This window comes from Sus scrofa, chromosome 3 (genome assembly GCF_000003025.6).
Source record: "Sus scrofa isolate TJ Tabasco breed Duroc chromosome 3, Sscrofa11.1, whole genome shotgun sequence".
Classification (NCBI taxonomy): domain Eukaryota; kingdom Metazoa; phylum Chordata; class Mammalia; order Artiodactyla; family Suidae; genus Sus; species Sus scrofa.
Genome location: NC_010445.4, coordinates 30,315,378 through 30,335,820, shown reverse-complemented (window position 1 = coordinate 30,335,820; position 20,443 = coordinate 30,315,378). Strand labels below are relative to the sequence as shown.

The 20,443-nt window shown below is 41.3% G+C and overlaps 1 long non-coding RNA gene across 1 annotated transcript in view; it reads right to left on the bottom strand.

The window, feature by feature from the left end:
• Positions 18,507-20,443, bottom strand: part of LOC110259933 — a 38,739-nt gene continuing 36,802 nt past the window's right edge. The window contains exon 4 of the long non-coding RNA XR_002342420.1: positions 18,507-18,839. This is a non-coding gene — a long non-coding RNA (uncharacterized LOC110259933). The remainder of the gene's footprint in view (positions 18,840-20,443) is intronic.

The following is a 20,443-nucleotide window of genomic DNA, read 5'->3' as shown; positions in this document are numbered from 1 at the left end:
TGGAAAACTTGCAGAGTCAAAGAAATATTAAGGAGAAGAAAACGGGCATAATCTTATCGCCCAAATATACTCAAATAAAGTACTATTAATATTTTGGCATATTTCTTCCTAGTGTTCTTTCTCTAAGTATTTCTTTATGCAATCAAAATGATACTATATAAAGATGTTTTATCTTACCTTTCCTGCTTAAGATACAGCATAAAATTTTCTCCATGTTATAAAAATACTTTCTAAACATTTCTAGAGCTGTAGAATATTTCATTATATTAATGACACTTTAAAAATGTATACTCACTTCTAAAAATATTTCATTACAGAATAAATTAGTTGCAAAATAGCAAGAAATACAGAAGCATATAAAATAAAAACCAAAAGTTAACCCCTACTCCTCCTCAAAATCTCTTTCTTCAGTTGTAACTTTTCTTTTTCTTTTTTTGGCTTTTTAGGGGCCACACCTGCATCATATGGAGGTTCCCAGGCTAGGGGTCAAATAGGAGCTGTACTACCGGCATATGCCACAGCCACAGCAGTGCTAGATCCAAGCTGCATCTGCGACCTACACCACAGCTCACAGCAAGACTGGATCCCCAACCCACCAAGCACTGAGCGAGGCTAGGGATCGAACCTGCAACCTCATGGTTCCTAGTTGGATTCGTCTCCCCATCTTATCCTTACTAATGGAGTAGTACATGTGCATGTTCAGTCAATTTGTGTATTTGTGTATTTATACATACACACACATACACAACTTGTCTGGAGTGTACAGTCTTTTGTAGCTTGAGTTTTTCCTTTTTGCTAAGAAATATATTTGTTATTCAAAAGTTGTTGACTGAGCATCCACTCTGTCTTGGTACTTTTCTAGATACTGACGCTCGATCAGAATGGATAAAGAAGATGTGGTATGTATATACAATGGAATACAAGTCAGCCATAAAAAGGATGACATTATGCCATTCGCTGCAGAGATGATCATACTAAGTGAAGTAAGTTAAAGATATATATCATACAATAGTGCTTACATGTGGAATCTAAAAAGTGATACAAATGAACTTAGCTATAAAACAGAAAGAGACCCACAGACATAGAAAACAAACTCACGGTTACCAAAGGGGAAAGGAGAGGGGAGAGAAAAATTAGGAATTTGGGGCTAACATATATACCATATAGACACTACTATATATAAAATAGATAAACAACAAGGACCTACGGTGTCGCACAAGGAACCATATTCAATATCTTGTAGTAATCTATAATGGAAAAGAATCCAAAAAAGAATATATATGTGTATGTATAGATACATACATGTATGTATCTATACACACACACACACACATATATACATATATATGTTAAAAGCCTAAGTTCAATGGAATATATTTAGATGAATATATTTTTCCATGTTTATACATGTGTATTGACCTTCTTCTTCTTTTTTTTTTTTTTTTTTTGTCTTTTAGGGCCCACCCACGGCATATGGAGGTGCCCAGGTTAGGGGTCTAGTTGGAGCCATGGCCTACACCACAGCCACAGCAACGCCAGATCTGAGCACATCTGCGGCCTACACCACAGCTCACTGAGCGAGGCGGGGGATTGAACCCACATCCTCATGGATACTAGTCGGATTTGTTTCCGCTGTGCCACGAAGGGAACTCCTTGACCTTATTATTCTTAACAGCTGCCTAGTACTCTATCATATGGATGGACCACAATTTATTTAACCACACTTCTATTTATGGATATTTATGTTATCCCAATGTGTCTCTTGAAACACAAGGCTAGAGTTATCGACACACATATTTTGAGCCCTGTGTATCACAGACGTACTTGTGGATACATCCTAGTTTACTTAATCAGACACATGAGCCAATGTGTGTTCTACATTTGGGCAGATTTTCCAATAATTGGATACAGGAACCATTTCTATTTTTTTTTTTTTTTTTTTTTTTTGCTATTATCCATGCAGTGGTTTTAGTTTGCATCTATTTGTTTGAGACTTTGGGGGTAAGTGGGGATTATTTTTTTAAGATAGAGACTCCAACATGGTATCATTGGATCAAAGGGTTCAGGCATTTATTTTCAAGGCTGTTGGCACATGTTGGCCTGATTCTCTTTTATAGCCTCCTATTTCAGCAGGAATCGTCCTGGTGCCTATGTTTGTTTTACACACAAGGAATGAGGGGATCTGAACAGTCTACTATCAACTATTCTTCTTCAAGGTTATCTGAGGAACCAAGAAAAATCAATCCAGGCATGAAAAAGCTCTGTTAATACTGATAGACTACATTTTCTAGCAGTTATCATTTTGCTTTATTTTCTTTAGTTTTATTTTCTAGGAATCGATGTTATTTCTTTGTTTTTAAACAAAGTTGTTACCAGGGACATTTTGCACACGGCTTCGCACCTGAATTGGCCTGAGTCCCGTCGGGCACGCCTACTGGTTTCCCCTGCTGAGTTAGTTCTCTTTCTTATTCTCGGAGACGATGGTGCATATCTTCTCCCCTCAGCTTCCCACCACCACACCTATCACCTCCCTGCGTCTGGACCACTTCCCCCTTTCCCCCTCTCCAATGATGGTGATGGGACAGACTGTGATAGCCATGAAAGAGACCGCTTACCTTGTGCATTGCATCCTCTTGCCCCTTACCTGCTCAGCAGCTAGTCGCCCTCCCTCCTGTTACTCTGTCATTCATTTCAGCATGCAGTGGTGGAGAGATTTTCGTTGTAGCAGAAGTTAAGCCACAAATATGCCTGGTTTTCCTTTCTGGAAAAGGAATTAAAAAAAAAAAAGATGCAAAAGAGCTACATCTTGTTAGGGTTTCTAACTGAATCAGAACTCCTCTGAAGTGATGGAGGCTGCTGTTGTCCTATCCTGGAGAGTTTAACTGTAGGATAAACCAGCTGCTGCCTGCATTGCAGGATGCCCCACACAAGCTGTGAATTTTCTTCTCAGGTTCACCTGCAGCATGCTAAAATTCCCAAGGTAGAGGTTGAATTCACGCCACAGCTATAACCAGAGCTACAGCAGGACAATGCTGGGTCCTTAACCTACTGTACCACCAGGGAACTCCAAGCTGTGATTTTTTTTTTTTTTTGGTTTTTTTTAGGGTCGCACCCATGCCATATGGAGGTTCCCAGGCTAGGGGTCCAATTGGAGCTGTAGCCGCCAGCCTATACCACAGCTCATGGCAACGCCGGATCCTTAACCTGCTGAGTGAGGCCAGGGATCGAAACTGCAACCTCATTGTTCCTAGTCAGATTCGTTAACCACTGAGCCACGACGGGAAGTCCATAAGCTGTGAATTTTTAACTGCACATGGCTACTCTATTTCCAGTCCCCAGAGTTGTTGATATCCCCAGCTAGCATGCAATCTACAGCAAACAGGAAAAATGAAATCCTATCATCTCCCTCTCCACACAGTATTGTAATAAGCTTCCTCAGTTAAGTGAATAAATATGCAGAACACCAGGTTAGAATAGGACAGGCAGCGGGAATGTTTCTCCTTTGGGACAGTCATTCACTTGGTCTACAAACATTTATTGCATGTCTACGTTGTTCCAGGCATTGCTTTGAGGACTTGGGATACACGCGTGAATAAAACCAAGACATTTGTCCTCATGGAGCTTATGTTCTGGCAGGGGGATTCAGACAATGCGTACAACAGGAAGGTGATGCAGTGTGAGAGAAGAGGATGTTCTGGAAAAAAAGGCAAAGTAGAACAAGGCAAAGGGGACCGAGCAGCCATAGCAGGGGAGAAGGGGCGTTGTATTAAAAAATAGGGTGGTCATATGATATCACTTATAACTGGAATCTAATATCCAGCACAAATGAACATGTCCACAGAAAAGAAAATCATGGACTTGGAGAAGAGACTTGTGGCTGCCCGACGGGAGAGGGAGGGCGTGGGAGGGATCGGGAGCTTGGGCTTATCAGACACAACTTAGAATAGATTTACAAGGAGATCCTGCTGAGTAGCATTGAGAACTATGTCTAGATACTCATATTGCAACAGAACAGAAGGTGGGGGAGAAAAGGTATACATGTAAGAATAACTTGATCCCCATGCTGTACAGCAGGAAAAAAAAAAAAAATAGGGTGGTCAGTGTAGCCCTCTGTCAAGAGAGTAAAATTTCAGCAAAGATCTGGAGGAGGCAAGAGAGTCAGCCAAGGACGGAGAGAGCGTCTCGGGAGAGAGAATAGCTGGAACAAAGGCTCTGAGGAGGTGGAAGGGAGTGCCCAGGGTGTGGAGGAGCAGCAAGGAGACCAGCACTCTTGCGGCCGATGAACAGGTGGGGAGCAGTAGGAGAAGCAGCCAGAAGGTGATGGGAGCTCATCCCTTACAGCCCTTTCATGCCATTGGGAGAGGTTTCTTTTTTTTCTTTTTATGGCGACACCTGTGGCATATGGAGGTTCCCAGGCTAGGCGTCAATAGAGCTGCAGCTGCCAGCCTACGCCACCGCCATGGCAACACCAGATCCAAGCTGCATCTGTGACCTACACTGCAGCTTGAGGTAACACCCGATCCTTAACCCACTGAGCAGGGCCAGGGATCTCACCCACATCCGCATGGAGACAACGTTAGGCCCTTAACCCACTGAGCCACAGTAGGAACTCCTGAGCTACAGTTTTTGAGTGAAAGTGGGAGCCACTGCAAAATTTGCAGCAGAGGCATAACATGATCTAACATCCATGTTTAAGGGATCATTGTGTCTTCTGTGTTGAGAATTGACTAGAGGGAAGGAGAAAAGCTAGAAAGCCTGTTGAGAGGCAGGTGCTGTGATCCAGGTAAGAGTTAATGGTGTCTCAGAACAGGATGCTAAAGGTGGAGGCAGAGAACTACTATTAACTATGTGACTCTCGTTAATCATGTATTTTGTACAGTCGTGTGTATGTGTTGTCCCCACACTCCCAATTCCTCTCTCCCCCCAGAGGTTTCACCTCTGGTAACCATAAGACTGGTTTTGAAATCTCTGAGTTTGGTTCTGTTTCTGTGGGGGTTTTTTTTGGGCGGGGAGAACTATTATTTTCTACCATCTACAGTCATTATTATTATTATTATTATTTTTGTCTTTGGTCTTTTTAGGACCACATCTGCAGCATATGGAGGTTCCCAGGCTGGGGGTCTAATCTGAGTTGTAGCGGCCCGCCACAGCCCTAAAAAGCCCCCATGTGTATCTATATTTATATGTACAACTGACTGACTTTGCTGTACATCTGAAACTAATACAATATTGTAAATTAGCTCTACTTCAATAAAATTGAAAAAAAAATTTTTTTCTGTCTTTTTGCCTTTTCTAGGGCCGGTCCTGAGGCACATGATGGTTCTCAGGCTAGGGGTCGAATAGGGCTGTAGCCGCCAGCCTACACCAGAGCCACAGCAAGGCAGGATCTGAACCATGTCTGCAACCTACACCACAGCTCACGGCAATGCCGGATCCTTTACCCACTGAGCAAGGCCAGGGATCGAACCCGCAACTTCATGGTTCCTAGTTGGATTCGCTAACCACTGAGCCACGACGGGAACTCCTAAAATTAAAATTTTTAGAAAAGCATTCTAACCACCTTTGGGGGGGCTTGCTGTTGGTCAGTACTTCCATATATCTCTCATCAGTAATAATGTTGAGAATGCCGAACACAAGAACTTCCTCACCCTGCAATACCTTCTGATTCATCAGGGAAATAAAATCAAGTGAGGAGGACTGTGTGCTTTAGTTTCTGTTGGACACCTCAGGACTTCCTCACAGCATGCGTGGTGGCGCCAGGAGTATTTCAGGCCCGGGTCCCTTCCTTTGCCAGTTCTATCTGTACAGAGAAGGGAACGTGGAGTGAATGAAACAGCTTTAGAAGCAAACAGCCCGTGCTAGCTTCTCAGTGCTGGAGCTTTTCTGCCGGGAAGAGCAAATAACATTTTCTGAATCCCCGAATCCTCACCGAAATGGGAATACCACCTATCTTAGAGGGATGCTGCAGAAAATGCTCTACCCCATCCTTTATTTTTATTTATTTATTTACTTGGGCTGCACCTGTGGCTTATGGATGTTCCCAGGCCAGGCGTCGAATTGGAGCTGCAGCTGCTGCCTAGGCCATAGCCACGGCACTGACACCAGATCCAAGCCGCATCTGCCATCTATGTCATAGCTTGTGGCAATGCTGGATCCTTAACCCACTGAGCGAGACCAGGGATCGAACCCTCATCCTCATAGAGACAAATTCGGGTCCTTAACCTGCAGAGCCACAATGGGAACCCTTGCACTCGATCCTTTATAATGATTGTTTTTGTGATTTCTACCTTGCCCATAAGGTGGGTGCCCAATAAACCTTTTTATTGCCTCTACTCCTCTTCCCGCCACCCACACAATGCCTAGCATGTAGTGTTCAATAAAAACTGATGATGGATGGAGTTCCCATCGCGGCTCAGCATAAACGAATCTGACTAGTATCCATGAGGACACGGGTTCAATGCTTGGCCTTGCTCTGTGGGTCAGGGATCCGGTGTTGTGGTGAGGTTGCCGATGTGGCTCGGATCTGGCATTGCTATGGCTGTGGTGTAGGTCTGCGGCTACAACTCTGATTTGACCCCTTGCCTGGGAACCTCCATATGCGAGGGTGTGGTTCTAAAAAGACAAAAAATATATATATATATTGATGATGCATGACGCAGAGGACACCCCCCTCGGAGGGGTCCTCATTCTCCCTTATTTCTCTTTTTTTTTTTTTTTTTTTTGGTCTTTTTGCCATTTCTTGGGCCACTGCTGTGGCATATGGAGGTTCCCAGGCTAGGGGCTCATTGGAGCTGTAGCTGCTGGCCTACGCCAGAGCCACAGCAACGTCAGATCCAAGACGCGTCGGCAACCTACACCACAGCTCATGGCAATGCCAGGTCCTTAACCCACTGAGCAAGGCCAGGGATCAAACCCACAACCTCATGGTTCCTAGTCGAATTCATTAACCACTGAGCCACGATGGGAACTCCCTTTATTTCTCTTGCTATCTGATTCCATGCCACAATGTGGCCTGACATCACACACTTATCTGTCTCCTCTCTGTCTCACCCGTGAAATGTCAGCTGCAAGAAGCTCGGAAATTGCATTTATCCAATCCCTATATCTCTACTGCCTAGGATTGTGTCTGGTGCATTGTTGGGGTTCCACACAAGTTTATGGAATCAATTAGGACATGAATGAATGATAGTGGTCAACAAACCAACTCTATCATTTCTGATCCCAAGTGAAATTTCAAGGACCATCAACCGAATCACCTTGAAAAAGCCTCTGCCCAGACGTGCCATTATTTCCGGCAGTAAGGTTTTACAAATTAATTGATTTTTCTGACTCACTTCGTGTGGGTTTAAGCCATTTATCTGAAAGTGCCGTGAAATATTCTTTGAATGACTCTAACAATAAGAGACATGGAAGCTGAGATAATGAGTTAACATTTAGGCCATCGCTATTAGCCCCTTGCTTTTACTGCCTCTCAGTATCGCCTCGGCAGTGCCACCTTCAAGGCACGTTTGGTTCTTCTGGGGACAGATTCGAGGAGTTTTCTCCCCATGTCCCTCCGGGCTCGTTTGAGAAAACTGCAGGCCAGTCCTTTGGTGACGTCACCTCCTCTCAGATCAGGAGCCTTTGTCGGAGGCCAGCAGGCCTTCCTGAAGAAGCCTGCTGGCTCGTCCTAGCCCTGGTGTGCTACCCACCCCTGCGGCAGCAATATTTAATAACACCAGGAATGCAAAGCCCAGCTGGTGAGTCACTGTGGTGAGTGACCAGCCAAACTGAAATCTCCTTTAACAAAAAGGCCTTGAAACACAGGAATAAAAAACCCCACTCCTTTAATTTCCAGTTTTAATGGGGAGGCTATGCATGTCCAGGGACAATGCCTGCGTTTTCTTCTTCCTGTTGGATGTCCTAAAACATTTCTGAATCCGAGTTAGGTTTGGAGCTCCTCCTTCACCTGATGTTCTGCAAACTTCAAGCAAGTACACACCCGTCTTCTCTCTCTTTCTTTGTCCTGTCTGCACGTGGCCTGCATGGTTATTTACTTGCTAGTTTTCTTTACTGTAACTTACTTTCTGTTACTTAGACATCTCTGTTTTGTTTTGTTTTGTTTTTTTCTTTTCTTTTTCTTTTTCTTTTTTTGGCTGCACCCATGGCATGCAGAAGTTCCTGGGCCAGGGATCTAACCTGAGCCACAGCAGTGACCCAAGCAACAACAGTGAAAACGCTGGATCCTTAACCCACTGAGCCACCAGAGAACTCCAAGTTGTATTTTTTGTTTCTTTTTAGGCATATGGAAGTTCCCAGGCTAGGGGTCAAATTGGAGCTGCAGCTGCCAGCCTACACTACAGCCACAGCCCCTTGAGATCCAAGCAACATCTGTGACCTATGCTGAAGCTGGAGGAAACGTCAGATCCTTAACCCACTGAGCAACACCAGGGATTGAACCCACATCCTCACAGTTACTAGTTAGGTTCATAACCTGCTGAACCGCAATAGGAACTCCAAAGCTGTATATTTTTAAAAGGAATACTGTCCCCTTATAGGGCCTGATCACTCCAAATCAACAAGTGTACTACTAGTGGTATTTGTCCCCTTGTAGGCAAAAATTGGTTTATCATTTTCTGGAGGTAAAAATTTAAGAAGAAAATGCATTTGTCAGACTTTGAAACCCTCAAGTATGTAAGAAGTAAGCTAACGTTGTGATCAGAAGCTTGAGCTCGGGGTCCCACCGGAACGTGGGTGAATCTTGGAGTGCCCATTGTGACTTAGTGGTAATGAACCTGACTAGTATCCATGGGGTGAAGGTTTGATCCCTGATCCCACTCAGTGGGTTAAGGATCTGGCATTGTGGCCATAAGGTTTGGTTGCAAATGCGGCTCTGATCCCGTGTTGCTGTGGCTGTGATATAGGCCGGCAGCTGCAGCTCTGATTCAATCCCTAGCCTGGGAACTTCCATATGCCATGGGTGAAGCCCTTAAAAAAAAAAAAAAAGGACCAGGGTGACTCTCACATCCACTCTTCCAATAGAGAAACCTCAGGCCATACTTTAGCCTCTCAGAGCCTATTTTTCTTTGGTTAAAAATGAGGATAAGCATGTGGTACCTTTATCAAAGGATTTCTAAGGGAAATGTATGAAATAATTCAGACCAAGCACTTAGGATACTGCAGAGCACTTAATAAATGCTCAATAATTATTTGTCTTATCCTGTCTTCTTTCTCTTATTCTCCTCCTTACCACCACCAGCATCAATGTCATCACGACACAGCAAGAGGAGCCAGGATTTGGAAAATACTGACTTCACCTCATTTCACAATTAAGAAAACCAAGAGTCAGTGAGAGTAGTTGATTTGGTCTAAGTGAAAGAGTGAAAGTAGTATCATACCTGGAATTATAACTCTCTGCTATTTTGTCTTAAGAACAACAAAATAAAAAACATGGAACCATAGAATTTTAACTATCAGCGCCTCAGAGCTCATCTAGTCTAACTCCTTCCAGAGGAAACTAAGGCTCAAAGTGAAGAGATTTCCAAAAGTCACAAAGTCAGCTCCAGTGTTTTTCCTACACACACAAAACGTATACCCAAATTACCCAGCAATCAAGGAAAATAATAGATGATGCTGCCCCTAGTGGCTGAGCTCTGCAACACAAACCATTATAGCACAGATAACACAGTACAGATATACACACATATGTGTGTGTGTTTCTGTGTGCTCTCTTCTTTTTCTTTTTAAAAAAATTGTATTGGTGCATGGGAGATCCTTTTGTGGCTTAGCAGGTTAGAAACCCAATATGTTTTCTATGAGGATGAGGGGTTAAGGATCCAGCATTGCTGCAAGTTGCAGTGTAGGAAGCTGCAGGGTAGGTCAGAGATGCAGCTCGGATCCGGCGTTGCCTGTGGCTGTGGCATAGGCTTCAGCTGCAGCCAATTCAACCCCTAGCCTGGGAACTTCCATATGCCGTATGCGTGGCCATAAAAAGAAAAACAAATGTATTGAAGTATAGTTTATTTACAATGTTGTTAGTTTCAGGTGTCCAGCATAGTGAATCAGTTATACGTATATATATATATATATCGATTATTTTTCCAATTCTTTTCTCATATAGGTGAAGATATTTTTAAAGGTAGCTTTCTTTTTTTTTTTTTTTTGCCTTTTCTGGGGCAGCTCCTGCAGCATATGGAGATTCCCAGGCTAGGGGTCTAATCGGAGCCATAGCCACTGGCCTACGCCAGAGCCACAGCAACGCAGGATCCGAGCCGCGTCTGCAACCTACACCACAGCTCACGGCAACGCCAGATCCTTAAACCACTGAGCAAGGCCAGGGATCAAACCCGCAACCTCATGGTTCCTAGTCGGATTCGTTAACCACTGAACCACGACGGGAACTCCTAAAGGTAGCTTTCTTAACAAAAATAATAAGCCATGACCACACACCAGATTAGAGGGAAAGTAAGGTTAATTCCTTAGTATATTAGATTTAAATTTATGATTACTCAAACTTTGCTATGGAACATTAATCATTGGTGCCAAAATATTTCTTTTGGCTGATTTTATATCTTTTTCCCCCTGGGTTAGTACAATATTATTGCACATCCAGAGCTAATAATTTCCTATTATATATTAACACATAGTAAAATGTACTTAAATCAACAAAAATTAATGTTTTATTCTCAACAAAATCTACTTTAAAATTACTTTCAATACACATAATATATGTAATGCAGAATTAGAATATATTTTATATACCTACATGGCTTATAGGCCAACAAAAGAAAAATTGGTTTTTTAAAAATATGTGTCTCCTTATTTATAAAACAGAAACAAACTCACGGATCTCAAAACCAATCTTATGGTTGCCATAGGTGAAACCATCCGGGAGGAGGGAAGAATTGGGAGGGTAGGAGTAATATACACATACCACTGAATAAAATAAATGATTAATGAGAACAGTGTGTATAGCACAAGAAAATCCTCTCAACAGTTTGTAATAACCTATATGGGAAAAGAGGATGGATATATGTGTTTGTATAACTGATTCACTTTGCTGTACCCCTGAAACGAATACACCATTGTAAGTCAACTCTACTCTGATAAAATTTAATTTTTAAAAATGTGTCTCAAGGAGAAATCTTTTTTTTTTCTTTCAAATCATCTTGTCTTTTAACTTCCTAACCCATGTGTATATGCATTCCAGAAGAAAAAAAAAACCTGGCAAACAAGGAACTTAACCCACCCAACCCCACTCAGATAAGCAGTTAATCCAGACATACAAACATGTGGCCTGTTTTTTGAGGACTGCAGGAATTCAACGGGTCTGAGGAATGGCTTTTCTGGAAAGATCAGAAAGTACTCATTGCCCCAGGCTCCTTGACTACACACAGGGTTAACCAAGACTAACTGGTCATCACTTGGCAAATAGCTTCAGAAATGAGCACAGCCGTCACTCAGGTTCCGACCTCTCAGAAACAGAATGATGACGCCATTAGGTCAAAGGGGGGAAAAGAACCAGTTCGTATTGACGCTACCTCGAGCATCTTTCTCTAAGAAGGCGAAAGGAATCCAAGATTTTTGTGCTGGACAATACTTCATCTTTTGACACCCTAACAAACTGTACATGTATGAAAGATGCCAAACCCATTTTAAAAATGGGGAGGCTGCAACTCAAAGAGGCTCACCTGTCATTGGTGGTATGCTATCAACTAGTATTTGTGGAGGATTCGCTTTTGGGGGGTGGGGGAAGCAATACAATTTGTTCATGTGTATTCTTTCCTTTCCTCTTCAAAATCTGTGTGACATCATCTGTATTTCCCAGGGGAGGAAATGGAGACTAGAAAATATTCAAACTTTTACAGTCTTAAGGGAGCAATAGATAAGATTCCATGGAAAAAACTAAGAAGCAGGAGATGGGGTTAGAAACATGGAAATCAAAATACCACGTGGATACCCAGAGGCTGAGTGGATGCAAGTCCCCTCCCCACGTCACATAGCCAAGGTCACACAGCTTGTAAGCAGAGGAGATGGAATTTGAACTTTGATCTGCATGGCTCCAAAGCTGAGGCTCTTCTCTACGCTCTGCCCTGTCCTTATGTCTTATGTGCCTCTGCCATGTCTTTTCAGGATATGCTTCAGAGACATCCTGAAAAGACATGTTTCATCCATACAACTCTTGGCTACCTACAGGGGATTCTAACTACTCTCAACTGGTTAGCTCAGGGTGAATGAATACTTGAATTCTTTTAAAAATAATCCTTGGAAATGAAATATCTATTGAAAAATGGTCCTCTGCCAGACTTCGCAAATATGATAAGGATTTTTATTTACTTATTTATTTTTTTACCATTTGAAGGTTGATAGCTTTTAATCAGGATGTAATGAAGTGAGAAATATGACTAATTGTACAGGGTCCGAATAAAAGGATCGCGATCACAAGGATGGCTATGGTGAGGAAATATTTCCACCAGGAGGAAGAGGAGGTCAACCAGTTTCAGAGGGCAGTTACAAAAGCGGGAGCTGGACTGGCCATCCCATGACTCTGCTGCTGGAGGTCACCTGAGTGCAGATGTATTGGATCAGAGCCTGGAAGAGCCCCCAAAAGATGATACCGGAATCTGTGTTCTTGTTCACGGCAGTCAAAGAATGAACTCCTCAAACACACAGGCAGCAAGCAAGCAAAGTCTTTATTAAAGAAAAGCAGAGAGCTCCCAGGGCTGCTGGGAATCGGGGGTGGAGGGGTGGAGAAGAGCCCCCAATCAGGATTTTTAATCGCAAGTAACAGGAGCACAACTCCAAAAAGTCTCAACTAGAGGATGTATTAATTAAAAGGACATTTGAAAAAAAAAAAAGCAAAGGTCCTCAAATGGGAGAAAGCAGAGATGCTTCTGAGCTTCCATTTGCGGGTGACAAAAAAGAAGGCTCTTCCAGAAAGACTGGCTTCTCTGGTAGCAAAGGATATATCAGTGTTCTATTGCAGCTGTAACAAATGACCATGAACTTAAGGGCCTCATACCACACTAATTTATTATCTAATAGTTCTGGAGGTCAGAAGTCTAACACAGGTCTCACTGGGCTGAAATCAAGATGTTAACATGGCTGCGTTCCTTTCGGGAAGCTCTGGAGGTGGGGAATCTATCTTCCTGCCTTTCCCAGTTTCTTGGCTCATCCATCCCTCCATCTTCAAAGCCAAGCAAAGCCGTACCTCTCCTTGAATGTTCTTCTGTTTCTCACATCTCCCTCTAACTTTCTTCTTCTGCTTCCCTCTTCCATTCTTTCTTTTTTTTTTTCCTTTAAGCTGAGCCTGTGGCATGCGGAAGTTTCTGAGCCAGGGGTTGAGCCTGTGCCACAGCAGTGACCTGAGCCACAGCAGTGACAATGCTAGGTCCTTAACCTGCTGAGCTGCCAGGGAACTCCCTCTCTTCCATTCCTTTCTTCTGATCTTCATTTGTTTAATAATGATTTTTATTTTTTCCATTATAGTTGGTTTACAGTGTTCTGTTAATTTCTACTGTACAGAAAAGTGACCCAGTCACGCCCATATATATATATATATGTATATATATATATATATATATATATATACACACACATTCATTTTCTCACATTATCCTTCATCATGTTCCATCACTAGTGACTAGATATACTTCCCTATGCTATACAGCAGGATCTCATTGCTTATCCACTCCAAATGCAATAGTTTGCATCTATTAACCCCAGACTCCCCTCCCCTTCCCCCTCTCCATAGGCAACCACAAGTCTTATTTTTTGCTTTTTAGAGCCACACTCACAGCATATGGAAATCCAAGGCTAGGGTCACATCAGACCTGCAGCTGCCAGCCTACACCACAGCCACAGCAACACAGGATCTGAGCCACATCTGTGACCTACACTGAAGCTCATGGCAATGCCAGAGCCTTAACCCACTGAGCGAGTCCAGGGATCTAACTTTCAACCTCACGGATACTAGGCAGGTTTGTTACTGCAGAGCCACCACGGGAACTCCCTCTCTTCCATTCTAAAGCACCCTTATGATTCCACAGACCCCGATCCCTGTTATCCAGGATAATCTCCCTAGTTTAAGGTTGGCTGATTAGCAACCTTAATTCCATCTGAAACTTTAATTCCCCCTTGCCATATACGGTAATATACTGTAATATGGGTTCTGAGGCTTGGGCATGGACATCTTTGAGGGCAGTCATTAGTCTGCCTACTATAAAAGGGTGTACGTCCGGATTTACCAATCAGGAGTTCGGAACACACTGGGGGAGGGGTAAACTTCCAAAAGGAAACGGGGGTGCTGGAAGAGGGGGAATACTTATCAGGGGCCCAAAGTGACAAAAGTCCTTGACCGATGGGGAGAGCAGTCATTTCAGAAGGTGGAAGGGCTGCTGAGTGAACACACCCACAGCATCTACTGCAGAGCAGAATCACAGTGAAATGTCTCTTGGATGATTCATGCTCTCTCAGTGTCTCAAGACCAGTCTTATGACTACCGCCAACCGGACAGAGTGCTCAACAGGAAATACAAGTGAAGGTGGTTGGTGCTGGCTGATAAAATACCCTGAATTAAAAAAAGAATTCCTTGGGTTTTTTTTCTTGCTGTTTGTCCTTGTCTTATAAAAGTGGAATGTGCAGAATTCATAAAAATGATTATGTGAGGGCACCAAGGCCTTGAAATTTTATTCTGCTATGTTTAAGACAATAAAACATCTTAAAAATAAACGGTAGTAAGACTTTTTTTTTTCCCTCAATTTAAGTTGTAAAGTTATTCTTATCTTTATTCACTCTAACTTGGTGGATTTTCATGGCCAGATAAAAGACTTTGTTTAAATTCTGGGCTGCTGTGCAATCCCCCATCTCACTCCATTGCCAATAAGTAACTATGATTTGTAGTTTGGTATGTGTATTCTTCTTAATCTTTTCTATGGAACTGTATATAGAAAGCTGCTGTAAAGAATGTTAGACTGGGGGTTCCCATTTTTAGGTGTGACCCTAAAAAAAGGCGAAAAAGTTTGACTAGAGTTTATGTAAAAGTGCTCTTTAGAAAATACTGTAGGTCAGAGCAGATATCTCTTGTTCTTTGATTTTTTCTTTTCTTTCTTTCTTTCTTTTTTTTTTTTTTTTTTTTTTTTGATTTTTAGGGCTGTACCCACAGCATATGGAGGTTCCCAGGCTAGGGGTTGAATTGGAGCTATAGTCCCTGGCCTAGGTCACAGACACAGAGACATCAGATCCAAGCCGTGTCTGTGACCTACACCACAGCTCACAGCAACACTGGATTCTTAACCCACTGAGCGAGGCCAGGGATTGTACCTGAAACCTCATGGTTCCTAGTTGGGTTCATTTCCACTGCGCCACGACGGGAACTCGGTGAAATCGAGGCATCTGTTGAGCTGCATCTTAATCTGAAGGTTTGACTAGGGCAAGTTCCACTTGCAGCCCCGTGGGTCATTGGCAGAATTCATGTTCTCGTTAAGGACTGAGGGTCCCGCTGTTTTACTTCTCAGCTTTTAGAGGCTGATTTCAGATTCTTGCCATGTGGTCCCTTCTTTGACAACCAAGAATCTCCTTGAGATTGAATCTTTTTCATTCTTTGCATCTTCTTGACTTCCCTTCCTATGACCAGCCAGAGAAAACTCTCCTACTTTTTAAAGGCTTGTGTGATTAGATTAGTACAATTAGGATTATCTCTCTTTTTTTTTTTGGCTTTAGTTTATTTTTAAAAATTTTATTGGAGTGTAGTTGACTTGCAATGTTGTATTAGTTTCAGGTGTACAGCAAAGTGAATCATACACACACACACACACACACACACACACACACACACACACTTCTGTTCTTTTTCAGATTTTTTTCCCATATAGGCTACCAAAGTATACTGAGTAGATGTCCACGTGCTGTACAGTAGGTCCTTGTTACTTGTTGATTCTGTATATAGCAGTAAATATGCCAATTCCAACCTCCCAACTTTTCCCTTCCCACCAATGTTTCCCCTTTGGTGACCTTTAATTTGGTTTGGAAATCTTTGAGTCTGTTCCTGTTTTGTGAATAATTCTTTTGCAACATTTTAAAATTAGATTCCACATTTTGTGATCTCACATGATGTTTGTCTTTCTCTGTTGGACTTACTTCACTGAATATAATCTCTAGGTCCATCCATGTTGCTGCAAATGGTATTCTTTCATTCTATTTTTATGGCTGAGTAATAGTCCATTGTATAAATATACCACATTTTCTTTATCCATTCCTCTGTTGTTGGACATTTAGGTTGCTTCCATGGCTTGGCTGTTGTAAATAGTGTTGCAATGAACATTGGGGTGCATATATTTTTTCAAATTGTGGATTTCTCTGGATATATGCACAGGAGTGGGCTTGCTGGATCATATGGTATTTCTATATTTACTTTTTAAGGAATCTCCGTACTGTTCTCCACAGTGGTTGCACCAATTTACATTCCCACCAACAAGTGTAGGAGGGTTCCCTTTTCTCCATACCCTCTTTAGCATTTAATGTTTGTATACTCTTTGATGATAGCCTTCTGACTGGTGTGAAGTGATGCGTAATAGTTTTGATTTACATTTTTCTTTCTTTTCTTTTCTTTTTTTTTTTTTGTCTTTTTGTCCTTTGTTGTTGTTGTTGTTGCTATTTCTTGGGCCGCTCCCGCGGCATATGGAGGTTCCCAAAAATATGGAACGCTTCACGAATTTGCGTGTCATCCTTGCGCAGGGGCCATGCTAATCTTCTCTGTATCATTCCAATTTTAGTATATGTGCTGCCGAAGCGAGCACTACATTTTTCTAATAATTAGTGATGTTGAGCATTTTTTTCAGATGTTTATTGGCTATCTGTATATCTTCTTTGGAGAAATATCTCTGTGCTTTTCTGATCATTTTTTGATTGTTTTTTTTTTTTGACATAAAGCTATATGAGATTTTTGTATATTTTGGTGAAGTTATAGGATATGAAATTAATATACAGAAATTTCTTGCATTCCTATATGCTAACAACAAAAGATTAAAAAAGGAATTTAAGGAAACAATCCCATCTACCATTGCATCAAAGAGAATAAAATACTTATGAATAAACATACCTAAAGAGGCAAAAGACTTGTACTCTGAAAACTATAAGACACTGAAGAAGGAAGACGACACAAACAGATGGGAAGAAATACCATGCTCTTGGATTGGAGGAATCAACATTATCAAAATGACTCTACTACCCAAAGCAATCTATAGATTCAGTGCAGTCCTTATCAAATTGCCAATGGCATTTTTCACAGAACTAGAACAAAAAATTTTACAATTTTTATCGAAACACAAAAGACTCCGAGTAGCCAAAGTACTCTTGAGAAAGAAAAACAGACTGGAAAAATCAGGCTCCCTGACTTCAGACTGACCTGTAAAGCTACAGTTATCAAAATAGCATGGTACCAGCACAAAAAAAAGAAATATAGACCAGTGGAACAGGATAGAAAGCCCAGAAATAACCCCAGGCACCTACGGTCAATTAATCTATGACAAAGAAGGCAAGAATATACAATGGAGCAAAGACAGTCTCTTCAATAAGTGGTGCCAGGAAAACTGGAAAGCTACATGTAAAGAAAAAAGTTAGAACATTCTTTTACACCATGCACAAAAATAAACTCAAAATGGAGTAAAGACCTAAATGTAAGGCCAGATACTATAAAACTCTTAGAAGATACAGGCAGAACACTCTTTGGCATCAATCACAGGAATATCTTTTTGGATGCACTTCCCAATGAGTAATGAAAATAAAATCAAAAAAAGCTTTTGCACAGCAAAGGAAACCAAAGAAAGAAAGAAAGAAAGAAAGAAAGAAAGAAAGAAAGAAAGAAAGAAAGAAAGAAAGAAAGAAGGAAGGAAGGAAGGAAGGAAGGAAGGAAGGAAGGAAGGAAGGAAGGAAACACAATCCACAGAATGGGAGAAAATCTTTGCAAATGAAGAGACCGACAAGGGATTATTCTCTTTATTTAGAGTCAACAGTGCCATGTACCATAACCTAATCATGGGGATAAAATCCATCATCTTTATAGCTGTGGGGATTATGCAGAGCAATTTACACCAAGGGGGCAGAAAAATCTTGGGATCCATATTAAGATTCTGTTGAACACAAGGGGAGAAAGTAAGAATGAGGACAAGTGAGTGAGAAAGTATTTGTCGGTCTATTGCTGTCTGGGGAAGAGTCAATACGCCTATCTCTTTTTAAATGACTCCAATTCATTCCTGAAAACTCTGCTGCTAAGTGAAAAGCCAAAAATGGAGAAAATTTTTTTCCATTACTTTTAATGGGAATTTTTTTGAGCAGGGGGGCTCTTTTTCAGGGCCGCACCAGAGGCATATGGAGGTTCCCAGGCTAGGGGTTGAATCGGAGCTACAGCTGGCCTACACCACAGCCACAGCCACACCAAATTCGAGCTGACTCTGCAAACTACACCACAGCTCACGGCAACGCTGGATCCTCAACCCACTGAGTGAGACGAACCTGTGTCCTCCCGGACACCAGTCAGATTTGCTTCCACTGAGCCACGAGGAAAATCATGATGCATTCCATCACAATCCAAAATATCCTCACAATTTTCAAAGATAGAAAAATGTATCAATTGAACAGTAGAAACAAGTTTATATAAGTAACTATTTAAACATGGAGAGTCAATATATAAGATATAAGGCAAAAACGTTTTATGGAACTTGCCAAAGAGGAAGGTAAGACAGTTGAGAAGGAAATATGCACGGAAATCATTCTTTGAATGGTGCGTTTTTCTTTCTGCATCATTTTCTTCAGTAATTTCTGAACCATGTGGGAGTTGATGGGTTGGTTATCTTGTATTCGAACTGTACAAAAGAAATAACAGTGGCGCTCAGAGAAACACCTTCAGGACAAAAAAAGACTAAACATGAGAGAGCTCATGGAAAGAGCACGTGTGTAAAGCACACTGAAGGACAGTGGAAGACACTGCCTTTGTCTCTCTCTTTCTTGGTGTACACACACAGAGAAAGAAAGTCTTTTGGGTTTATCCAAACATGGCTTGCAATTCAAATTTGTTCCACTTGATATTGTCTGACTTGAAACTGCTGTACTAGGTAAACTGGAAAGTGTGTCTTTGCCTGAAACCATAATGTCAAACTATCACTTCTTACAGCATGTTTATTTCACGTGGTTTGGGGCAAAGGCATTGGTAATTTTTTTTTTTTAAGAGTGGTTGTCCAAAAAGTAGCATAGCTTTTCAAGAGCCATTAGGACAAAAATTGATTGAATGGCTCTGATGTGATGGAGTAATCGGATCTAGTCCAAGGGTATCTAGGTAAAGGACATTCTGAAATACATAGGTCCATAGGTGGTTCCTATTTGCTAGCTGTCATTGAAAAATAACTCTTCTTTTTCATAGTTACATTGAAAATTAACAAGTCAAGTATCATAAAGAGAAACATAAGATTAAATCAAGTCAAAATGATCCATTTGGAGGTCATAACTAATTAGGAATTGCTGGAAGGACCATGCTTCAGAAATGAATGTAGAGCTTAAAGTAGACAGTTATTGGCTTTTATAAATCTTTTAATTTAATATTGTAAAAAGGAAATTTCAAAGTTAAATGTTAATTTCATATTTCAGGGTGCTGTTTCCTATGGACAAAACCATGATAATGAAAATACAATTTTAAAAAGTCAGCACAAAAGCAATAATAATGGAATTCTGTATCTTCCTTTAAAACATTTTAGTAGGAACTGTCCACTTAACGTTACCGTATTATTACCCCTATTTCCAACTGCTAGGTAGGGTACTTTTTTAGAATTTTCAATGAGGTAGAAAAGCTGTAAACCTCAGCATTTCTCTTGCTATTTTTCCAAGTTAGCCTTACTTTAAAAATTCTCAGAAGTTTATGTTTACCTAAAACAGACAAAAGAATATTTTTAGTAAAGTCCCTTGACTTTCTCAAAAGGAGAGAATACAGTTTTAAGGAGGTACTATATAAATATCATACATTTAAAATAATGTTTACAAAAGCCATTTTGTGTGTGCCCTCAATACATTTATAATCCCAAACTATTTACTTTGCTTCAATTCTGATCTTTCTTAATAGGTTTATTAAGAACTAGCTCAAACACTGTACTTATGGAGGAGCAGGTAAAGCACTTTCTCTTGACCTCTCTTCCCCACATTCCATCTTAGTTTATTGCTTTGAGGATGAATGCTGAGCAAAGCAAAAGGGAAGTCAATATTTGATTTTGGTGAGCACTGAATCTCAATGTTTACTGAAAGCAGGGATCAACACCAATTGTTCAAGGAAGATTTCCATTTGCATTCCTTTTGAATAAGCTATGTACTTGCGGGTATTTCCTTTTTTGATCTGATTTCTCCAAGAGTTTTTGAGGTGAAATTGTTACTGATAGTAATTTTAGGATTTCTTCCCTGAGAGATGACAGATTTGAAGGCATAG